This window comes from Strigops habroptila, chromosome 7 (assembly GCF_004027225.2).
Source record: "Strigops habroptila isolate Jane chromosome 7, bStrHab1.2.pri, whole genome shotgun sequence".
In the NCBI taxonomy this organism is placed as follows: domain Eukaryota; kingdom Metazoa; phylum Chordata; class Aves; order Psittaciformes; family Psittacidae; genus Strigops; species Strigops habroptila.
The window spans coordinates 6,431,446-6,454,764 of NC_044283.2; the positions used below are offsets into that span (position 1 = coordinate 6,431,446).

Below are 23,319 nucleotides of genomic sequence, written 5' to 3' on the forward strand. Positions count from 1 at the left end.
TTCAAGGTGGCTCCCTTTTTCTTACTGCATCTAAAAGACAAGCAATGCAAGGAAATTGAGGGACCTTGAGCCTTCACATAGCTCCCAAGAGTTATGCTTGAAGACATGGCAGATGTATCTACTGAGGTCCTTGTACAGTGACAGCAAAGTGACACATGATCATAAAGAGGAGAAATGTCTACAGAAATAGAAGCACATTTAGCTGCAGTGTGCACCCCTCCTGTGCCCCCTTACTTACGGGTTACAAAGAGGATGAAGGGGTCACCTCCTTTCCTCCTTCTTTGGAGGCTCCTTCTGAGGCTGTTACTTTGACTGAGCTGGGGCTCATTGTCCTCTATGGGAGGGTATGGAGGGGAGGGGAGGTTTTTTGGTACACAGGAGATGTTCCCATGCAAGAATGCATGGCAGTGTTCAAGGGCAGGTTGGACAGAGCCTTGAGTGACATGGTCTAGTGTGAGGTGTCCCTGCCCATGGCGAGGGGTTGGAACTGGGTGATCTTAAGGTCCTTTCCAACCCAAACCAATCTATAATTCTAAGAATATTTAAGCATTTCAAGTTCTTGTGGCTCCCTGGTGAGTAAGGGGAGGCTGTTCCTGTGTTATAACAGGGAACTGAAAAATGTGTATTTCTGATGAATTTGGAGAGAGGAGGGGGCTGCAGAGAGTTCATAGGTTTCATGAATTCCCATCTATGAATTTCCCATCTACTGCTCTTGGAGTGAAATGTCATGGCTCATTTATTCTTGTCACTATTGTGAACACTTTCCAATTAAGCTTTACCATGTTAAAACACCATCAATATAGGCACAAGAAGAAAAATTAGTCATGGGTTTGTCCTACTCCTTGAAGAGTTGAGTTTCTATCACTGCAACCAGCATCCAGGTTTCTCTTGGAACTTCTCATCCTCCTTAGGAAGGACAAACCCCTTTCATGGCCCTTCCAGTGAACTTTCCGCCTGGAAGCTGTGACTTCATTTAGGGCCTGAAGGGCCAACTCTGGATCATGTCAGCCAGGATGTCCTGGGACTTGAGGTCTTGAGGAGAAGTGATGGATAGAAAACAAGGAAAAGAAAAGAGAAATAAAACGCCATTTTTGTTTCATTTCCCAAAGGCCTCTTTAACACCGTTTCATTCTGAAACAGAAATGTGTAAGAGCTGTGTACTGAACTGGGAAGATGGTCTCAATTCACAAGTGTGGGGTTAGATCCTGGGCTCCTGCTATGCTCCTTCAGGGCGCACAGTGAGGAGGAGAATGTCTTCAGGCAATGCAGAGAGGACTTTCCAATGTCCCCTGCCTTCGTCTTCCTCGGGAGCAGTGGGAGCACGTTCTTGAAGTCTGCAAACTAAGCGCATCTGAGGTGGAAGTGGGTTTGGAGTCAATATTAAGGTTGTAACACATGGGCTTATAATATATGTAATGTAACCATGTATTGCATGGTTGGTTATTGCACAGCTACAAGAGTGCATTTCTCTCTGCTGTTACAGTGGATTCAATTAATTTGTTTTCCTCCTACACTTGTAGATGTGGAGGAGCCTTTTGTGGTTCTCTGGGAAGCAGGAGAGTGACACGAAACAGCTCCTCTCCTGATGGTCCCCCATCCAATATCTCTTAAACCCGATATAATTGCTCATAGTTTCAGAGTCTCTGGTGGCCAGAATGATCCTAAAAATACTTGAAGACAGTGGGCTGGAAGAAGAGCTTGTGGGGTTTTATGTATGATGATTCTGTGCCTGTGAGAACAGCCATTGGTTTTTATTGGAATAATATTTATAATGAGTGCTATGCTTGGGAACAGCATTCCCAAAATTGAACCTGAATGTATGGAGGAACTGAGAGCTATATCTGAATTATAAGCTTAGTAATTAGACCTTTTGCCTACCCATCTGCCCCGGATTGGCTTTCTAGATGTACTTTAAAAAACCCAATCTAATTGAAACACCCCTAGTGAGCTTTGTCTGTTAAATATGAAGTATATAGAGATCATATGATATGGGGCATGGTAAGAAGGGTTTATTGGCTCTCATTTGGGATGACTGGAATAATGCAGCTTGAGTAAAATAGATGAGAAAGGTAATGCAGAGTAGAAGTGTTTATAGAATGAATCTGACTTACAGCACCTGAGCATAGTTTAGATATCTTGGGCATGTCAGGGTACCCATAGATCATGTATGTTTATGCATTGTGCATACTGAAGCACAAACCTATTTCTGCAGCCTTTTCAAAACTGTGATCTTATAATAGGGGCTGGCTTTTGGCACATCTCCAGCTGCTAAACCAGAGCTTTCTCATGGCATGAAGAGGAGAAAAACATTGTATAATGAATATGTTTTGCAGAGTACTTAAAATTTCCCTCCAGTAGATGTTATTACTTAGTCTTATGTCAGTATTGAGGGCTGGTGGGAAGTGTTCAGAGCCCCTCGGGAAAGCTGGGCTCTCCCCTTTCAGCTGCCATAAATGCCCAGTTTGTATGCATGGACAAGGCAGTGATCTGCAGCTATCCCTGCTTGGCCACGCTTGGCTTTGCAGCACGTGGGGTGAAAAGGCTCCTTGGGGAGCACTGCAGCAGGAGTGGCACTGAGGGAGACTCCAGCATTGCAGGATGGAACTCATAAACCTGTTTAAAGGCCTGAGGATGCCAGTGTGCTTCTCCTGTCGAGGGGGAATATCAGACCCTGGGGTGCAGCAGCGATGTTTGAGGGGGTTGAACCCCTTTGGCTTGCAATATCTGTGCTGGGGGTATGATGGGGCAAGGCTGCAGAGGCTGCCAGCACCATGGTTGTGCCTGGTGCTGCTTTGTGCCAGGGCTGCACCGTGGCTTTCCTTCCACTCCTAATACAAAAGGAAGGAGCTCCTTGTTCCACATTAAGGTTTCACTTCCATCTTTGACTGTGGAGGGCATGCTATGGTGGTGGCAACCATGGATGGCAGTGTTTCTGGCTGTTGACAGCAGGAAAGGTAAGTCTTACTGTTTTTCTCCATCTGGTCTTCTGGGAGGGTCAAGCCATTTCCTTAACTCTTTCCACAGGATGAGCAGTGTAGTCTTACCCCATCCTTTTCAAGAGAGAGAATTCCAATTTTACCTGCACTTTGGAGAAGGCTTGGGCTAAGTCTGTTGAGCAGGGACCATGTCTTCTTGTCAGCATGTTTTGCAGTAGAGTTCCAGTGGGCATCAGCATGAAATAGGTAAGAAAATAGGTAACTAAAATGGTCAAACCACGGAAAAAGTTATAGTGGGCTTTTTTTTCTCCTAGCTACATTTCCCAACAGAGACACTTTGATTGGACATGGGGGCATCTTAGGGCAAATCTAACATCATAGTCATATCTCTGTACTTGCCTGTGCGTCCAGCATGGTGGTACTCATTCATAAGAACGTGGGATGTGGGACTAGGAAGGATGCCCTGGATGCATGCTGTGACCCTTTGTGTTTCATACAGCAGTGACATACAGCCACCCCACATCTTCATTGATTTAGTCAGATCCATCTGACTGAAAAGCGCTTTGTGTCTTGTAGTCCTTATTGGAAAGCTGTTCCAGGCAAGAGCTTCTCAGAGGGTTGTCTTCTCTCTCTAATTTCCCATTTAATTTATTCCTGGCCTCTTCATCCCTGTTTGTTCCTGTGCCAACATTGTCTTTTAGCTTCAATAGCTCAACTGCTTCCCTGGTGCTTGCCCCAGTGTATTTATAGACAGCAACCGTTTCTCCTCTCAGCTTTCACTCTGTGGCCTAAATGAGCTTTTTTAGCAGATGACTACCTCGGGAGCGGAGATGTGCAGACACATCTCAGCTGGCCTGGCAGTGGCTGGCGCCTGTGGCAGCCCCATGAAGATCCTCAAGGCAACCTGGGCAATGTCCCTGCCAATGTGTCCTAAATGGCAGCACATGAGCATGATGATGCCCAAGAGATTGAGTCCTTGTGACACTGTGCTGGAATCAAGCTGCCTCTGAACTACATCCAAAAGGATGACGAAAAATTGCTAACAACTGAGGAAGGAGCCATGCCGATGCTTCAGAACCACACACAATCCATTGGTAAGAGAACCCAAAGTCAATTGTTTATTTTTTCCCCGAGAAGTTTAAGAAGTGGTGCAAACATGAGGCCAAACCATGACATTTCCATTCAGAGATGCATCTTCCTGCCATAAGTCACTCAGGTGGAGAGGTGGTGCACTCTCTACCTCTGCCTGGATGGCTTTAAAAATATATATATACTGAAGCCTGTCCTACTCTCTCCAGCTATCGTGGAGCATGTAGATGGAAAAACAGGCACAAATTGTGGGAGTGAGAGGTTGCTGCCCATCTTTGACTTATTCTGGTGTCTCCAGACAGGGTGTGAAGGGATGGAGAATGTGGCTTTGCCATGGGTGCATTAGGTGATCCTCCGGCAGCTATTCCACCTCTCTTTGCTTTCTCATCATCTCTTTGGCCTGCAACCCCTCTGGGGAGCACATGAACTCAGCAAACAGCCCACAGCACTGCAGGGGACCCTACTCTTGGGGTTTCCAGGAGCTTCTCCAGCAATGCTGGCAATAGCTTTCTGTGTTGTTTAGTGTTCCTCTCCACCTCTGACCCAGCTGCTCACATTGCAGAATTTACAAGGGTTGGTGGTATTCCATGGGAATGAAGCATTTTAGCTGTATTTATGTGATTCTCTTACTTCACCTATGCTGAGAGCTTCTGCGAGATCTGTCATCACTCAGCAGTAAGGAGGAAGGAAACAATGAGTCCTTGCCTGAAACTGATTTTTCTTTTGCAGAAATATTTGATGAAAACAAAGTGTTCTCATGTAAAAATGTTTTCAATGTCAAACTGGATCTGAAAATGTTGCAGCTGAAAGTGGCAGCGTTTGCTTTTCCCAACCTGGTTTGTTTCTGCCACTTGGTTGCCCATCCTGATGACTCCTTTTTGGTACCAAGCCATTCCTACAGTGTAGTCTGGCTGCACCTCCCGGCCCTGCAGAAGGTGGAACCCCCAGGAGAAAACCACAGCTCCCATAACGTACTGTGATGAATATTTTAGATCTGATGGTTTTCGTGTGGTCAAAAGATTTCCATGATAAAAATGGCATTTTCTGGGAGAAGGTTAAAACAATATCAATGGACATGGTTTGTCTGTACCCTAATGCAAAAGCAATAACTGTACATGCTTTATTTCAGGAGATATTGGAGAGTTAAGGTGAGGTGCTCGCACACAACTCTAAGAAATATCACTGTGAGGACCAGCTATAGAAAAGCTTGCACCTAGTGCAGGGTTTTTACTAAGTAAAAATACTTGGAGAACATGATTTCCCCTTTTCATCTGCCTCTCTTGTCTCTTCTGGCTGACAACCAGTCCTGATATCGCTGCCCAATTCTCAACCAGATATGAAGTCTTCAGTTCTGCCTTTCATGCCATGACCAGGTTAACAAACTACTTTCTTTTCTGACAAATTCTTCAAGATTCCCATTTTCCTTCCCTTTGGTAGCAGGATAAAAGTCAGAAACATTCAACACATGGAGGGATGGATGGAGACCAGCACAGCAGAGCCAAAACCCAGTGGCGTGGACATCCATGTGGGGTAGTAGGAATGAGCTCTCCTCCTTCAGCATAGTGTTATCAATGTGGGGACAAGCTGCAGCACTTTAACCCATTAGCACTAGTTGAGGGATCCTGGCAGAAATAAACCAACCCCATTTTCCAGATGGGGCTTAGCAGGGTCAGATATTTGTCACAGGGATGGAGGTCAAGATGGTTTGGCTTTCAAGGGGACATGCATCAATGTGTACAACCCTGTGGATGTGAGGTGCAAACAGCCACAGTGCTGGGGTCTGTTGTGACATGCCCATTGTGGTGCTGTGACCCACTGGCTCATGTGGAGTCACTGTTGGGGCAAAAGCACATGGCATTGGCTGCGGAAGGGCTGAGCACCATGTTCCATTGGAGCCACAAGGGTTTCCAGGCAGAAAGCAGTTTGTCAGATTGTTGTGCTTACTTTCTCCTGACCTGTGTGATCGAGAGCAAATTGCCCAGGCCCAAAGAAAAGGGAAAAAAAAGGAGTAGGAACTGAGGTTATAACCTTATTTGCAAGAGGGGCTGTAAAACTGCATTAGAGGGAAGTGCTTGGTCCTTCCCAGTGCGGGGCTGCCTGTGCTCACTCAGATTTTCAGCGTCTGCAAGTATGTGCTAGAGGGAGTTGACCATCACATTTTTGTCAGCTCCCTCCTCAAAGGCAGAACTTGATGTCCTGCTTCTCTTTTTCTCTTGTTTGTCTCCCGCCCCCCGCCTCCCCTGTCCACATGACAGTCATAAAAATATAATGGAAACAATATGGGAATAGTCCTAGTTAGAGCAGCTTCCTTCTGGATGAGAGCCGCATGCAGAAGCCGGGGAGGCTTTGGATCTCTTTGGAAAGCCGCTGAGGGTGGGTCGCAGCATCCATGTTTCCAAAACCAGAGCTGTGCTAGGACTGTACTGGTGGAGTTGGGTACCAGGCACTGGACATCATGCTGGTGGGACAGAAAACACCAAGATGTTATTATTGTTGATTGAATTTGTACTGAAAGGCTTTTTGGGGCAAGGCTGTGCAACCATCAGAGGGTGCTAAAAGCATCCTGAATCCTCTTCTCCTTCCATCCTGGCCGTAGGGCTTGCTTGGGTCCCTGCCGGGCAGGAGCTGCTGTGGATGTGCCTGTTGACTGTAGCCTACTGGCAGCCAGGAAGGACAATATGCTGATTGCAGAATCCGGTTTAATTACTCGCAGCACAAGCCATTAAAAGAAATTGGCTTTCTCAGGAGCAACACGTCTGAACTGACTCACCTTCATAAAACTTGGCTCACATGGTAATTAGATGGCTTGGCTTGAAAAGATTGAGCCCCCTCTTCTACCAGCAGGACTCAGAGTTATTTAAAGATCCCAGGTTTCTTTATATAAGAGTTCAATTGTTTTTTCAACAGAGAAAGCAAAAAAAAAGACCCCAGAAAGAAAAGAAGAAAAAACCCAACCCACCCTTTAAACAGAATATAAATTTATACATCATTGAGTTCTTAATTTTCATGGAATTTCTCTCCCCCTCACAGACAGAAGTTGTATATACAGGATTTTAGTATTTCCTCTCCGGCTCCAGCCCCAATTTGAAGGACTGTAAAAGTTTGAACCGATTCCAATAGCGCGCGGTTTGCATGGTCTCTGCTACGCTGCAGAGTCAAAACAGCCCACACAGTAACAGGCATGCAGTAAATTTTGGGAGAAGTGTTTCCTTTCTTCACACACACACACAGAGGATTGAAATTCAATTAGAGATTTAAAATAATACTGAGATTTGAAGATATAGAAGCAAGCAATGCTCCTCGCAGTGGGGAGCCTGGCGTGTTTTGAAGCACTATCAGGTTTCAGCGAGCTCAGAGCTGATGATAACATGTTTAACACATTCTGTGGTCGGGCTAGTTTGCAAACACAATTGTTATTAGTTGAATAATCATAGCAGTTAATTGTCTTTGGAGAGAGATTTAGTGTTTCCCCCGCACCGCATTTTTTGCCCATCCCATGGACTTCTTCACAAATCTTGGGAAGAACAGAATGTAAAATTGCTGATGATCAAATTAGCCTTTAATAGTGAGCAAGTCCTGTGTGTACTGCAGCACATAAAATCTCTCATTCTCCTCTGCTTTTTCTCGCTTGTACACGTTATAAACAAAGGAAGAGAGCAGCCGGCTGTGTGCCAGATCTACCCATGTTTTCTTTTCATCTTTCCTTCCATTGCTTTTGCCTAATTGTATCATGGAATTGTATCATAGAAGAAGGGCTGTATCATCAGATATTGGCAAAACAGTCAGCAGCAGCAATCATCACACCCAAATCAGAACCCAGGGCTTTGCTGGCTGAGCTCTGTTTAATAACAGAGCAGCGTTGGGCTGGGGTTTTCCCAGTGATGCTCCTATCAACCCCAGAACGTGCACACCATGAGCCATGATGGATCCGTCTTCCTCTGCGAAAGAAGCTGAGTTGTGTTTTTGGAGAGGAAGGCAGCCCATTTTGCAGGAACTGCTGCTGTTTGCCATGCAGGAATGAGCCCAGAGGCTAGTACAAACCCTTTTGCTTTTCTCCTAGGCAGAGAAAGGCTGTGAAAAGGACCCAGCTGAGAGAGAAGCATGAGGGTTGGGGAAGAGAGATTGGACCAGGAAAGGGGAGAAGAAGGAGAGGTAGCGAGAACAAGGAGGGCATCAAGAAGGTAAGGCCAAGGGAAGTCAAAATCAGCCCAAGAGCCTGAGAGACCCAAGTGGCTGAAACGTTTCCTACTCTGAGCGTTGGTGGTTGAATTGTGCTTTGGAATTTGTTTGGATCAGGTGGAAAATACACGGAGATTACACCCTCACTTACTCCACCCTGGGCATCAGCATTTGTATTTCAAGGGGTGGCTCATGTCCTGCTTTCCCCATGGAATGGTTTCTTGCTTATAAGTGTTCAACTGCCTAGCAAACCCCAAAAGCCAGAGGAGCTGGGCTGTGGACATTCATCCTCTGCTTCAGAGGTTTAAAAAGTGCCTTTAGCTGATACGTTTCTGGAACATCCATAGAATTAGCCAGGGAAGGGAGTGGATGAGGTGTAGAAAGCTGCATCTTCATCCACCATGCGAGGTTTTCACCTCTGCTTGAAGTTGCTTAATTGAAGTCTATGCTACCCACAGTTTCAAAGCCTCGTCCTGATTTCCAGTGCCTTTACCAACAGAGTTTGGGTTTGGGCTTGTAGCTGAGCACAGTTCAAGCCTGTGTCCTTCTAAATTCAGATAGAGCAGCCTGGAGGGTTGGTGCAAGCCACTGGTGAAATATTCCTCAGCAGCCTCTCTGCCAACCAGCCATTACCTTTGCCTGAATCACTTGATCAACCAGATTTGACAAAGGTAAGGTGGTCTCATAGGTGTTTGGGTTTTAATAGATTTGTGCAAATGGATGGGAGGGAGAGGAGGGATTATGCCCGGATTATGCCCCCAGGATGAGGCCACAGCCCCTTCATTGCTGGGCAGTGTGTGGGGCACCACTGGCCACATCTTTCCTGACCTGGATGTGTTGTAGGAAAAAAGTCTTCGGAAAAACAAGCTTCATTAGGTTGAAAATTCATTGTTTCAATGCATTTGGTGGTGGGGGTGGGTGTTTTGCCTTTTTATGTTATCTTTTGAATAATCCTCTGATAGTTCTGGAGGACACCAAAAGATGCTTTTCTCAAATTGCTCATGTATAATCCTAGGTGCAGCTCCTCTCTAAGACCAGGTTACCTAATATACTGCTGCAGTTGGGTACACTGACACATGACAGTACAAAGCAGCCTGTATTTAATAACCCCTATTTTGGGTGTTTGGAGCAATGTCTCTAACCCTACTGGAGCTGGAACAAAGGAGGAATGAGCCAGCACCAACATGCCTGAGCTTTTACTGTTATCCAACTTGCTGTCAGTAACTTAACCAAAAATTTAGATTGCAAATGCCATAATCATTGGAAAAAACACTCACCTGATTTTTTTTGCCCAGTCCATTCACATATTTAGGAGTGAAAATGCTTTCACAGCTGATGGCTCAATATAGACAGGTTTCCATGCACCTCACAGCTCTGAGAATCCCAATGGATATGTAACTGAGCCATTTTGGGTCACTAAACAGGCAGGTTATTTCAGTCACTGCACATTAAACTTCTGGGAGCCTCGATATGCTCTAAACTGAGCATTTTTTGTCACATAAAACTGGTGTGGGATGGACTTGGGAGTCAGGATTTGGTAGTACTTCAACAGAGCACTTGCAAGTAAGGGCACCAGAGCTGTTAGGGGTTTTGGGACAGCTGGGAACCGGAGTGGTGGGGAAAACATATTCCTTTGCTAATGAAACCACTTCATTTTGGTTTCCAATTCAGAATTATGCCCAAGACATTGCCTGGGGCCAGAAGCTCTCATCTACTGCATGCAGAGTACAAGTGAGGAGGGATCTGCTATTAAGGTCCATTTTAAAGTACTTCGATTCTCACAGAGAAGGATAAATTAACTTAATCTTGCCAGCTTTTAGTGGTTTTGGGTTATTTTTTGTCCCAGAAGGCTTCAGTGCTTGTCCAAAGGTGTGAGCAAGGCATTTTGGTGAGTTATTTGGGCAAGTCACTTGCTCCTCAGAGAGACCATGCTGGGTGGCAGTTGAGGACTTGACTTCTAGAGATTCTTCTACCTATTAGACCCCTTCAAGTGACCTGCCCTAGATGAAGCGCATCATCGCAGCTCCTCATTTTGCCTCCTTTCAAGTTAAAGTAGGTGAGATAAGGCCTGGCTGCTGGTGTAATGAGTTTCACCACAACAAATCTTGTTATAAACTGCCACCTGAAGGTGCAAAGTAGCTTTTTGAGCCAGAAACACAGACTGCTTATCACTGAGGTGGGAATTTCTTCTCATTGCTTTAAAGCAGAGGTCTCCAAGCTTCCAAATAAACAAACCACCAAAGGTGGCATCTCATACCCATTGAAAAGTAGTGGCTTGGAGAACGGCTTTTAATTGGGATGCGAAGCTGAGCTGTGAGAAACAGATTTTTGTTTGTTTGTTTGTGTGCCCTGGTTACAGAACCAAACATTTGTGAAAAATTTAGCTTTTGCTCCAGCCAAGCTCAAAATTTTAAGCTTTCCTTCAATAACCCAAGAAATTAAAAAACATTTTTTCATTGAACTAAATGTTCTTTTGGTTTTAAGCAAAGCATTTTATTTTCAGGCCATTGGACGAAAAGCAAAGAACCAAATAGCTGTGTAGAAGTGTTAGCTGCCTTATATCCAAAGGCACATCTCTTTGAGCATTTACCCACAATGAAGGAAACTTAGATGCAATTTCCGCCACCATTGGTGGATGGTCCAGCTTCAAAACTCAGCCTCTAAGGCAACCAGTCCCACCACAGAGCTATCTGATATTCAGCAGAGGATGTTCTTCACAATTACTTCTTAGAGCTTTGTATGATGAAACCCTATAAATCCTTTCTGCTACAGAAGGAGAGACCATGGCTTGCTCTCCCTAGCCTGTAGATTAGGTTTCCCGATATTCATGTTTATGTATGAAAATAGTGTCAGTAAGAGAAAATCAAAAATCCCACCGTAATGTATGTTCTATAACATAGAAAAAATCCCACCATAACATAGGTCTATAACAGGGTTCCTCATATGGCACATTACAGCCTGTATCTAGACTGACAGTATATTTTGCTTATGCACTGGAAACAAACCATGATGCTTCCCACATTTCTGCAGGTGGTTTTGTGTCCTCTGCAGCTCACCTCTTGAGGGTCAGTTGAAGCTGGATGTTGCCATCCTCAGCAATAGGAGGTGGTGTGTGGTCCCTGGCTGGCCCATGGGACAGCACATGGCTCCTGCAGAGCTGACCTCAATAGGACAGCCCACTGGGCTTTGGTAATTGTGTAGCTTAATTGTGTAGCTACGTGCTGTGGTTTGGGCAGGGAGATGAGGATGTTCAGATCGTCCTAGGAAGAGAAGGAAATTGAAGTGGACTCCCTCACAGTCTAAGTGAATGTAGTAACCATGAAGCTATTAGATGAAAGAAAGGAGTGTTTATGGGTGTAAGGGAGAAACAATCATAACTGTGTTTTTGTGTAAATTTACTCTCCACTGAAAATAAATGATCTGGCCTTCTCTGCTAAGAAGTCACAGTCTCCCATTCAAATCTATGGGTTCTCTGTTCATAGGATGACCTTTAATTGTGTTAAAGACTCTGCAAATCTCTGTTTTGGGGAGAGCGGTAGCTAGAATGGAATGGCTCCTTACGTAAAACCGAGAGACATGAATAGTTCAAGGCAGCTGCAGGGATTAATGCTTTGCAGGGCGGCTCTTTGTCTTGGGCCATGGAAAGGACTGGTATTTGGCACTCTGTTTTCTTGCATATTTTATGGTCTGGAAGAGGTCTTAACATCTTTTATAATGCAGTCACTCCACAATGGCTCTCTTCAGCGGGGCTGGGAGCTTATTGGTATGAAAACATGTGCTGGTTTGCTTTTTGTATGAGTATATGAGACAGGATGCTCTCCACCAAGGAATTCTTTCCAGGTAGAGGCAAAAGACTTGCTTCTAGGATGTGAGATTTCAAAGGTCATGAGATTTGGGGTGGAGCCGTGAGTTTTGGCAAGATGACACGTTTTTGGTTTGGTTTCTGCTTTCAGAATGGGAACATGCTGATGTAGTGAGCCATTGGCACAGGGCACTGGGGTCGGAGACCAATGCTCTGGGGAGATACAAAGACTGTCCTTAGTAGACATCAGCTCAAGATATTCAGCAGCAGGATCCCTCACTCATGGCAAAGAACATCTGGAGCCTTGTAGGGTGATTTGACCTCTGTTGTACACACTAAGCCATTGTGCCAATTGCTGCATCTTGAGCAAACAGGAGACATCTGGTCATATGTCCTACCTGCACAAAATTGCTACTGTACCAGTTATTATTCCAGATTTCCTTCATGTTGCTTCTTTCTCGCAGTTTATTTCTTCTTCCTAGCATATATTTTCTTTCTACGTGCTTATTACAGTGGTATTTCTCTCTTCTGTCTTAACCTTGGCCTCCTAAAAGTCTGTAGCAGGCCTAGCCACTGCTGTTTTTGAGTCTGAGGGACAAATCAGATGCACCTTCCTTCTAGGCTGTAGGAAATCTGTAGGGATGTGGTCCCATTTTGAGGAGGGGAAATGCATGTTCTGTGAGATCATCCACTGTTGGGAGGAACTAGAGATGCCATGAGCAGTGCTCAGCTCACCCAAACCCCATCTGACAGGAAAAGGAATTCCTGTGTAATAAAAATTAAGATAATTGCCTATGAAGAAATGTTTCATTGTGGAAGGTATTTTCATACACATTAGTGGACAGGAGGTCGCATTCAGAGAACATAAGTTCAAGCCCTGGGAGAGATGACTTTGTTTTTCTTTAACTTACTATTTTGGGTTTTTTTCTCAGATGCTGTTGGGTTCTGGGGTAAATCCCCACTTATTTTCCTGGGAAAGTTGAAAAGTCCTAAAAACTGGCAACATCACTGTTCTCTCCACTTCCTCCGTACCTATTGAGGAAGCTATGCCACATATATTGAGGAAGAAAACAGCCTTTTTCTTTCAGCATCTCAAAGTGCAAAGCTGAAGTTTTTCCCATCTGACCCCTTCAATCAGGAGAGCAGCACATGGACAGGGCCAGACCTGCTCATCTCTGGGTGCGAGGATACCAAGAAGATGGGGTTTAAAGGAGTCACAGCTGGTTGTCATGAAGTATCTGGTCCTCACTCTTTATGTGTTCTGATCCTGTCTGAACAAACTTCCGGGCAAGGGATGGTGAAAGTAAAGTGAGATTTTCTTGTTAAAGAGAGAAAATTAAGAAAGAGAAACAGGAGGAGGAATGAGAACCATTACATGTGCAAGATTTTGAGGCTTCTGTGGCTGAGGTAAGAGCAGTTGGGTGGAGGATGAGAACAGAACTGTGCAGAGGACCCTTATTTGATTCCACTTGCCTACAAATACATTTAAGCTCGGGCTATTGGGGTTAGATTCATAGTAAATATTACTAGGAGAGGTGGTGGGTGATGGAATAAGGGGGAAAATAAAGTATGAGAAGACACTTTCAAAATATTCAGAATGTTGAGAAATGCTTTTGCTGGTCTTGGCCATAGACTTTGGAAGATCTTGGCTCTGTCTTGGGGTCAACCATAAGGCACCATGCAAGGGTATCAGCTCATGCATTTACTTTGGAGTTGTAACAGGCTAAGAGCATTGTACACTCAACTGTCACCTCAAAACCTAAGCCCATCACTGTGCTTATTTGTGAGTGCCTGTACATCTCCATAGACTTAGAGTGTGGTGCTGGTAACATCATTTCTTCACAGTGGTTCAGGGAAGCTAGAAAAGACAAGAGAACCCTCTGACTGAATTCTTTGAGCATTAGGCAGCCTCCTTGATCAGTCTGAGGTACCTCACAGAATACATTAGGTCTCCATCTGGTAAATAATTCCTGTCTTTGCACCCAAGGGATCTAAGGAGATAAGCAGGGCACCTTTTAACCAAAACCCATTATCTTTTCATCTATTTGGGTCTGCTAAAGGCCAGCATGGGCATATTAAGAGCCAAAGAAAGATTTGCAAGCAACTGTTTCTGTCTGCAAGAGAAGGGCAGTGATCATGCAGTCAAACAACACCTCATGGTTGAGAACTGTGTAGGATTAGCAGAAGCTCAGACCTGAGCTTCTGATTGCTGACAAATGGGATTCCCAAACACTTGCACTCCTTCAGATTTCGATCTCTGCTTGTTTTATGCAGTAGTCCAAGGGGCCCTCGAAAGAATATTTTTCACCACTCTGTCCCTCTAAAGAGAGCTCATGTCAGTTTGATACGGAGGGGCCTTGGACCGAAGTGCTGTTTGAGCAGCAGTGATTGAATATCTGCTCATCTCCTTCAGCTGCACTGTCCAGAGAATGCTTTTTTCTCTTTGTCTTCTACTTATCTACAATCTTCTCCCATTTGTCCTTGATTTTATCAGCTGGGAATGTGCCTATGTGTTGTCTACAACGGACTTTCGAATGAGTGCCTTTTGGCCAGCTGGTGCTGTTGGCATTTTGGTGCAGATGGGTGAGAGGAAATGAGAAGGAATTGGATTCAGGACTCCAGAAAACAAAGCCACCTCATTTTTCATGCCCTTTGATTAACTCGCTGGTTTATTTGCCTGTAACAATGACAAATGACGCCACCAGCTGATGCTATCACATTTGGCAGAGTCAGCGGAGTTTTGAACTCTGCAATTAAAACTCTACATGGGACAGATTTATGGTAATGCTTCACAAACTCTTGGGGGGAAAAAAATGTCTTTGACAGATACAAGCTAAGTAGGAATCTGAAAGGTTCCTCACAGCAAGAACAAATAGTTCCTTTATGTTCTGTTTATTCTGAGCTACTAATACGCACTAATGCTACTCACTATCACAATCATAGGATGTCTGTTTTATTCTCATTGTTTTTTGTCTGTTTTGCTGTCAGTCTAATCCTGCTCTTATTTACACCAGTGTAATTTGGGAGCACTTCCACTGAAATTAACTACATCGGCTTTACAGCAGTACAGGCTCCAGAGAGGCTTAAAATGCCTCATCCAAGCAGCTGAGGGCAGGTGGTTGCTTGTTGAAGATCAGATCTCACCTTTCGCTTAAAATCTGCTTCTCGCCTTCATTACTTTTAGGAGAGGCTCAAACCAAGAAAGCAAATTAAAACTCCAAATGTGTTCTTCCCCCCTTGTTATTATTACCTGGGAGGTGGCTGGGAAGGCGTCTCATGGTTAAGTTTTCAGGTCAGATACTACTAAACGTCAGGTCTTTGCAAGGAAGTGGCTCCACACCGCACTTGTTGCATCCATTAATGCCAACAACAGTTTATGCACAGAGATGCTCTGCATGTGGGATGGAACCAAACCTATTCCTGTCCTGAGTCACATGTCTGATGTGTTTTACAGCCAGTGGAGAGGAACAGACGTCTCCAACTCCCCTAAACTACTTGTAATGCTGTATTAGGGGCTGTGAGTCCCACCTAGTGTCCTAAATTCCAGTTCAATCCATATTATGGCTATAGCAAGTGTGATCCAACTTTGACCCTGTAAGCTCTGCACATCCTGTCCCTGCAAGCAATGGCACATAACCCATGTCTGGGTAGATGGGAGAGGATGAAATCTGGTGAAGCTCTAGATGTGGCTGACAAGAGGGTAGAAAGTTCCAATGAGGAGCTCAAGATGGGAGCAAGAAGATCATTGGGACATTTTCTTTTCTCCATAGAGGAGTGGGAGTTTGTTGGGTGTGCTGGGAAACAGCTCTAATAAAAGCAGGGATGTGATCACCAGTGTTTCCCAGTGTGTGCCATGTTGCACAGGCAGGAGGATGAATCAGTAACAACATACCTGGTCCTCCAAAGAAGACACAGGTAGACCTAAAGGGTCCTGCCTTTACCATAAAGTCTAAACTCGTGGATTACAGGCAAAGCCAGCAAAGTGAGTGGCCGTGTTGTAAATCCAACCTGTTCAATGCAACGCACTCATCTACTCCTCCTTGTCTCTCCCCGCTGCCCATGGCTTTGTTTAAATGTTAACACCATGTGTGCTACCCTTTATCCGGAGATGAAGATGGATTGCTGTGTCAGACTGGATTGAAATTCATCTTTCTGTTATATATTTGTAATTCTATTGAAAGGTTGTATGAAGTCCAAGACCTCTCTGGGCCTCTGTGGTTAATTAGCTGCTACAGATAGTGTGCATTCAGTCAAACTGTTCTCACTGCATTAAATTATTAAACATTGGAAATAGTTGAGATATTAGCAATGCTTGGTCGCTGGAAGGTCACACACTTCGTTACTCATCTAGGCCAAGTGCTGTGTGTCAGGCAGTTTAAGTGCAAATGGATTTGCAAGTTGAAGAGCTCTCTGAGAAGGCATTTGCTAATGGTTGGCAGATTTGCACAGACAGAATGTAGTTAGATGCTGAGGCTGGGATCTTCGTGTAAGCAAAGGGTTCCTCACGCAGCAGATCAAGTGAGATCTGTCCCTGCTTACAGGCTCCACCAAGCAAACAGTGTTTGTGAGGGATCTATAGCAAAGGTCCTGTCTGGCTGTTTGGTGGAAGGAAGAGGATTGCTCCAATTAAACTCAGGTGGGCATGAAGAGATACCTTTGGATGGTGATACGAAACTGGAATTGGGTAGGGAATTACTACATATAAATGGAAACAGATGTCTTTGTGCTGCTCCTCTGAAAAATGTTGGCTTTTGTCCTTGTTATTCTTTTCCAAGGATCTTGTCTCTCACACCGTCCTTCATGCCACGAGATCCAAGCGGATCCTGTGTCCAGTCCTGGCCATTGTCATATGCTGAGCTGCTCACAGCCAGATCTACACCATGCTGTGATATGCCGGGATACCAACATACCAGAAACAACGAAGGGAAGATTCTACCTACACAGGTGCCGTGGTTTAATCCCAGCCAGCAGCTAAGCACAGCCCAACTGCTCAACTCACTCTATCTTCATGGTGGGATGGGGGAGAGAATGGGAAGGGTAAAAGTGAGAAAACAACTTGTGGGTTGAGTTAAAAACAGTTTAACCGGTAAAGCAAGACTGGGCATGCATGCAGAGCAAACCAAGGGATTCATTCACCACTTCCCATGGGCAGGTAGGAATTCAGCCATCCCCAGGAAAGCAGAGCTCCATCACACATAACAGTTATTTGGGAAGACAAACACCATCACTCCGAACTTTTCCCCCTTCCTTCTTCTTCCTCCAGCTTTACATGCTGAGCATGACATCGTGTGGTGTGGGATATCCCTCGGGTCAGTTGGGGTCAGCTGTCCTGGCTGTGTCTCCTCCTATCTCCTTGTGCACCCCCAGCCTGCTCACTGGTGGGGTGAGGAGCAGAAAAGGCCTTGACTCTGTGTAAGCACTGCTCAGCAGTAACTAAAACATCCCTGTGTTATCAGCACTGTTTTCAGCACATATCCAAACACAGCCCCTCTACTAGCTAATATGACGGAAATTAACTCTATCCCAGCCAAAACCAACACAACGGGTCAGCTGGACCTCCAGGGTGGTGAAAACCCTGCACTGGTGGTGGTATATTCCCTGTCTGCAACCTCTTCTCATTCTTTTATCCTGCTTTTGTCCTGTTACATCACTAAACACATTGCTGATTCATGACAAGGAGTGTCATATGCTCTTCCAAATAGCTCCAGTTCCTCTCCCACGCAGTCCAGTTTATCTCTCCTGTGTCTGGCTTTCTGCTCCCTCCTGTGCATCAGCCATCCCTTCTGGCAGGCAGCTCATTGCTGGGAGGGAAGAACAGCTTTGAGGATGTTAATGGCCATTTCCCATGCAGTCAAAAGCCAGGGAAGACATCTTTTGAAGGTGCATCAGGTGGCACAGACAGGCAGGAAAAAGCTCCTGAGCTGTGGGCTGGCTTCTGCCCAGTTTATTTGAGGGCATCATGCGATGTGGCAGAGACAACCCGTGAGGTAGCTGACACAGATGACATCACTTTAGAGACAGGGAAATTGAAGCAGGAGGTTACTCAAGGTCATAGACGACAGAAATCTTTTCTGGAAACAAATGCAAAGCTTTTCCATCACTCAAAGTCCACTTTAGTGCTTTACTGGGGATATTAAAGACAGTCCTCAGCCCCTCTCTGCAGGGCCAATGCTGCTGCATGGGGTCTGTAATTCAAACCAATGCAAGAGATCCTCCCTCCTTAGTTCTCACCTCCCACCTCCATGTCCCTAGGTGAGGGAGGCAGCAGTGAATATCCAATTCTCCAAGAAAACCGCAGTGAGCTATATTATATCCCTGATCCTTATTCCAGGTGCTCCCTAGAAATCGATATCGCTATCACTCCTCTGCAGGAGCAGCGGCGCCCTTGTCTTCATTGATCTTCCTTTTGGAGAAATACAGTGGAGAGGAGGTTATTGTTTCTGTCTCTGCTGGACATGTGCTATCTCCCAGACCCACAGCCTGCAGCTGGTTTTCTTTGTCAAGCGATTTTGGCTTAGCTGCTGTGATAATTACACAGCTGGGCAGTGGGAAATCCCGCCCAGTAGCTGACGCCTGCCTAATCGCCGCTGGTTGTGTTCCGAGACTCGAGGACCTGCTGTAATAACACCACCACTTAATTAGTCTTTTCCTGAGGAACAGCTTTGGAAAAGCAAAGGGATCGCAGGCTTCCTAGATCCTCTTAACTATGTGAGTGCACGACGGGTGCAAACAGCACTGATAAAGGACCACGAAGGGAGCTTATGCAGCTGGATGTCAAACCCTTGGCCCTGTCTCGGTTTCCCCTTCTTGGGTTTCTCACTATCTGGTGTCGAGACAATCCAAATAACACCCGCTCCTGCGGCATGGTTTATTATAAGGACATTACATTGCAAATGTCAGAATAAATCAATATAAATATTTCCTTCTCTCCCAGGGCTGTCTGGCATTTCACCCACCTCTCCATTTGTGAGGCTTTCATCACGAGCAGCCCCAGCTCACCTTCCAAACTAACTGCTCCACTTAAGGGCCTCTAAAACTGGCCTGTGCTGGTATTTTAACTTGTTTCTAGGTTTGGTTTAATGACAGAGTGTCTCTTCTATACTTGGAGGATTCAGATGCATGACTTAACAGTGAGCTGAATCACAGTAATTTACAAGGCCTGTGCTTTCACCCTCTTGCAACCAGGAAACCTTTTGCAGAGATTTACATTCATTTATTCCCCTTGCCTTGCTTGCCTTGGGCGCAGGGGACAGCATGGTTAACCACGGCTCAGCTGATGGGCAGCATTGCACTATGTTAAGACTTCAATAAACTTTGCTGAAAATCAGATTAAAAATAGTGAGAGGGCTGTTCTTATCCAAATTTAGAGAGAGAAGAAGAAAAGCAAAAGCTCATCTGCTCCTCTTCCTCACCAACCATCCTTCAATACCCTCTTCTATTCACCTGCCCCGTGAGAAGCTACCAGCCTCTTGAGCCCTCCTTATATCTGATCTGTCCCCAACTCCTGACATAACCAGCTCCTGACCTGCCTCCTCCTCGCCTTGTTCCTTTTTCCTTCGCTTCTCCAACCTACCCTGAATCCATCTCTTCGTGTCATCAATTCTTTTCTTGGCTGACCCCTCCAAACATCCTGCAGAAAGTCCTCCAAGTTGACATTTTTGCTGCATGCCAATCCCATTTTGTCTAAATTTGAGACCTTTCACTCCCCCTCTCCCTCCTGGCATACTTTCCTACTTGCTACCAACATTGCATTATTGACCCTCCATGTTGTTCTTCCTTCTCCTGGCCTTCCTCACAGAAGTCCTAGCTTTGACAAGGTCATCAAATATGTAGTTCAGAGCCCCAACCAGAGAAAACATCCAAACAGACCTTGAAAGCAAGAAAAGAGGATATTTCCAGGAAAAAGGCAACCATTAGATGGCTCTACTTTGTTATAATGATTCCAAGATCTCTTAGTTTTAACTAGGCAACGAATGCTTTTTCAATGACCATTTAATGGGAGATTGGTTGGAAGAGTGAAATTCAAAACCCAGTCCAAATTCACATTCGCAGAACTTCAGGAAGTTGAGATTTGTTATTGTAGTTTGGATCAGCCTCATAGAAGCTTATTCCTAAACTGTGGCGCTCAGACTCCAGTCCAAATTTCCCTCACTTGTGTGCAGTTTCTGGATTCAGTGTTGGGTTAGGTCATAGTTATCCCTGGAGACAGGGTGCAAACAGCTCAGTTCTGAGTTAGGTTTGCTCTTCAGCTCCATCTCTGAGTCCAGTGCTTGGGGGAGAAAAGTATTAAAGTTCTTGAATTTCTTGTTATTCGCTTGAGCTGTCTTTGTGTCAGAAGTCCATAATATCTAATTTTCCCTGTCCATTTTTCATGTCCCCCTTTCCTGTGCCAGACCTCGAATATTAATGCTGACTGTATCAGCCATATACTTTGTGGAGCTAATGGTGGACCCAGGGCCAGCAGCTCTAAGGAACCAGTGGATAAACGACACTTGGATGTTTTGGAAGACATTTACCAGCACCTTTATCTCCCAGAACCATGGGCCCAAATGTCATCCAAGAACTGCTGAATCTGGACCCCAGATACTTATTCTCCTTTGCTACATCTCTTAATTTCCACACAGATAGTATTTCATAGAAAAAGCTCAAGCTGTTTCCAACAATGGAGTTGTCTGTCCCTGGGAGGGTCAGCACGGCTGCTCCACTGCTGTAAAGCTGGGCTATGTGGTAGTCAAAACCATGGTCACAGCCCTGAGTCCCCGTGAGCTGGGGAGCGGAGATAAAAGTGAGGATGTGATAGTCCCTCCAAGGCATCTGCTTACAGAGCTGGATGAAATTGTTCATTCAAAACATTCTTCTTGCCGAAAATGCCTTAAAAAAAGAAAAAAAATCAGTGAGAAACATCCAATTTCAACAACAATTTTAAGGTTTTCATTGAGAAAGAAAAAGCTTGAAAAATGTGCAGTTTTTTGGCAAAAGGAGTTTGGCAAAACCCCAAAAGAAAACCAAAATGCAGAAACCCCAAATTGTTTTGGTTTCTGGCCAAAAAGTTTCCAGTTTTTGATTGCCAGAAACCAAACATTTTTCAGTTTTTGCTTTCTGAATGAACCCCCCTGAACTTGTGAAGACAATCGTTGAGATAAGCTTTTGTTTTCACTGGTTGTCTTCCACTGGAACAGAAACGATTTCTGCCTTTACCTTTTCCCTGCACAGATGTAAGAATGTGTGACCATGGGACTGTGATGGCCCATTTGTGAGCTCCCTTTGCATGTCAACCTGAGCTGCAGCATTTTCTCTTCCTGGCTCAGCTCCTCCGGCCCTGGCTGCCTGCCTGTTGCTGGCTGTCCATGGGCAGGTTTGAACATCCTCAAATGCTCAAACGTTGAGCTCAACATTGAGCATCCTGCAAAATGCTTTGGACCTTCAGCTTCCAGAGATGTCAGCAATGCTGAGGATGGCAAACACATTAAGGGAGTAGCTGGGCACCACACAGGATTTGGCCATCAATAAAACTACCTTCATCTTAGCGGAAAAGTCTGGATTATGCAATACATGTTGGCTTCTTAATTGTGATTTTCCAGCCTTGCTTCCCACCCACCGTGCCTGGGATTACACCTGTTTTAATGTGCATGTTCTGCATTGCTGTATTCCAGCTTGGATACACTCCCTTAAAAACAATTACTTCATGTGGCGGGTCTAGTTAACACCCCTCAGCAGCTCTTGAGCTGCCTCTGACCCTGCAGATGCTAAGTGCTAGCAGTTGTGCTCTAGTTGCTGTAATTCTCATTACCTCAGTGTAGACAAGACCTGTTTGCACCTTGAAAGCTTTAAAATCTTGCTGGGGGATCAGCCATGAAGGGTGTGATGATGGTGGTGGTGGGGTTTTTCCTGACCAATGATGCTGAGTGCCAGTATCTGCCAATTACTTCACTGTGAGATGGGTACCCATGGAAGCTCAGCCAACTTTTTGCCCTTTACAACCCTACTGAAGTCATTGCCAAATATAAAGCCAGGCTCTTGCGGATTTTCTTCTCGGTTTCAGATGTGAAGGTGACCAGCTGATGATTGAGTGTTGCAGAGATCTTTGGAGAACTGTGTGCATTCGACTTGGAGATGGAGGACTAAATTCAGACCATTTGTGTTCTTGGCATGATGCTCATCCTTGTCGGCTCTGTGTTTGCTTTAGAAGTCTGACTGGCTGACATGCTCCGGCCGCTGGCTAATGTGGATTAATTCTGACTCTCTTCTGGCTTCAAGGATGCAGATTGTGAAGGGGGTTTCATCACAAGGGGAATTAAAGAAGCTAGCAAAGTATCTTAACCCGAAGCACGTCACCCATTGCTTTCAATCAGGAAGGAGGACAGATGAGATTAACCTCAAAAACCCTTCGGCTTCCTTGTGGAGACTGTAAACCACAGTGCCAAGTGAGAGAAGAATGCAGGAAGAGGATCATTTTTATGTGGACATGTAAGGAACTGGACTTAAACCACCAAGCCCATTTCCACATTGGCCACCAAAAAGTCATCAGAGGGTGTTGACTTTTGACCACTACTGTTTTTGTTAACAGGGAAAATAAAACCATATGTTGCCTAAGTAGATGCACAAAACTTTTCTCCAAATCCCTACAGACAAACTGTCAGCAGCAAAAGTATTTACTTTGGTAATGCAGCTGGGCTTAATCCCAGCCCCATTGTGTTTGTGCATGCCTTTTCACCACTGGGCTCAATAACACGCTGTTTGCGAAGAGGGTGAATGAATGCATGCAGTATGATTTCGGTTATTAGGCCTATCGGTTACAGCCTGAGACAAAAGGCTGGAGTCAACAATGGTAGCACTACATAGGCTCTGCTCATGCTTCCAGTTAGGCTCAATGGGAATCTTAGTCATCAGTCACGTCAACTAGCCATCAGCTTGAGGTAGGCCAGCGGGACTTGGCCGGGTGGCGCAGATCCTCAGCTGGCTTAAATCAGCGTAAATCCAGTGTAGTCCAAGGAGCCACAGCTGAGGATTTTGGCGCCTACTGTCTATTTTTGAGTTTAGTGGTTGCTGAATACTAAATTCTCTGGGCTGCAGGCTCCTGCAGCTGCGATGGATGTGCTTGCAGGCTGCTGCTTCCTGGCTGGGGAGCAGCAAACAATGGTGGGGTCCTTGGCTGGGACCTCCACAGGTACTAGCCTTCATCTTCATGAGGGTTGGGGTCCTGGGTGACTGCTCCTCCTCTCCATCCGCATTGAACAAGCTGGTTGAGACATTGGAAGGACTGAGAGCAAGAGCAGCAGTTGGGTGGAAAGGCGTATAGGGTGTATAGGGGCT

At 45.3% G+C, this 23,319-nt stretch overlaps 1 long non-coding RNA gene across 1 annotated transcript; it reads left to right on the plus strand.

Moving 5' to 3' along the window:
* Window positions 1–3,663: 3,663 nt before the first annotated feature.
* Window positions 3,664–22,596, plus strand: LOC115610706. The gene is made up of 4 exons (XR_003992311.1): window positions 3,664–4,030; window positions 8,086–8,206; window positions 16,782–16,950; window positions 22,049–22,596. It is a non-coding gene; the product is annotated as an uncharacterized LOC115610706 (long non-coding RNA).
* Window positions 22,597–23,319: the final 723 nt, after the last annotated feature.